Source organism: Chinchilla lanigera, unplaced genomic scaffold (genome assembly GCF_000276665.1).
Source record: "Chinchilla lanigera isolate Chin_1 unplaced genomic scaffold, ChiLan1.0 scaffold00024, whole genome shotgun sequence".
NCBI lineage: Eukaryota > Metazoa > Chordata > Mammalia > Rodentia > Chinchillidae > Chinchilla > Chinchilla lanigera.
Window position 1 is genome coordinate 14,384,569 of NW_004955425.1, and position 1,217 is coordinate 14,385,785.

Genomic DNA, 1,217 nt, shown 5'->3' on the forward strand with positions numbered 1-1,217 from the left:
TTGGCATGTGGAAAGCCAATTTTTCCAGGACCATTTATTAAAGAGGCTTTCTTTCTTCCAGTGAACATATTTGGCCCCTTTGTCAAAGATAAGGTGGTTAAGTGTGTTTGTAGTTGTGTCTGCATCGTCTAGTCTGTGCCATTGATCTTCAAGTCTGTTTTTCACCAGTACTATGCTGATTTTTATCACAGTAGATTTGTAATATAATTTCAAATCAGAGATTGTGATGCCTCGTACCTTTCCTTTGTTTCCCAGGATTGCTTTTGCTATTCTAGGCCTTGTCTGGTTCCCGATGAATTTTAGGAATGTTTTCTCTAGATCTGCGAGGTATGCTAATGGTATTTTAATTGGGATTGCACTGAATCTGTACAACAATTTTGGGAGTATGGCCATTTTCTCAGTGTTGGTTCTTCCTATACATGAGCAAGGAATATCTTTCCACTTTCCAAAATCCTCTTTGATTTCTTTTTTCAGAGTCCTGTAATTTTCACTGTATAGATCTTTTATTTCCTTCATTAGATTGATTCCTAAGTATTTCATCTTTTTAGATGATATTGTATAAGGTGTGGTTTCCCTAATTTGTCTCTCAGTGTGCTTGTTAGTTATGTACAGTGATGCTATTGATTTCTGAGTGTTGACTTTGTGTCCTAGTATGCTACTGAATTTGCTTATTAAATCTATAAGCCTTTTGGTGGAGTTTTTAGGGACTTATATGTAGAGTATCATGTCCTTTGTGAATAATGACCATTTCACTTGTTTTGTATCATTATTTTTTATTTCTCTCTCTTCTCTAATTGTTCTGGCTAATATCTCCGGAACTATATTTACTAGGAGTGGTGACAGTGGACATCCTTGTCTTGTTCCTGATTTTAAATTGAAAGCTTTCAGTTTTTGTTCACTTAGTATGATGTTGGTGTTGGTTTGTTGTAGCTGGCTTTTATCAGAGTGAGGTAAAGACCATCTATTCCTATGTGCTGTAGGTTTTTTTTTTTTTTTTTCTGCCTTTTTTGACAAGGGCTTGCTATGCAGTTCAGATTGACCTTTAGCTCACTTTGTAGCCCAGGCTGTTCTCAAATTCACAACAATCCTCCTACCTCAGCCTCCTGAGGTCTGGGATTACAGGTGTGCACTATCATGGCTGGCTTCTGTGGAGTTTTAATCATGAATGAGTGTTGGAATTTATCAAGAGCATTTTCTGTGCTATTGAGATGATCATG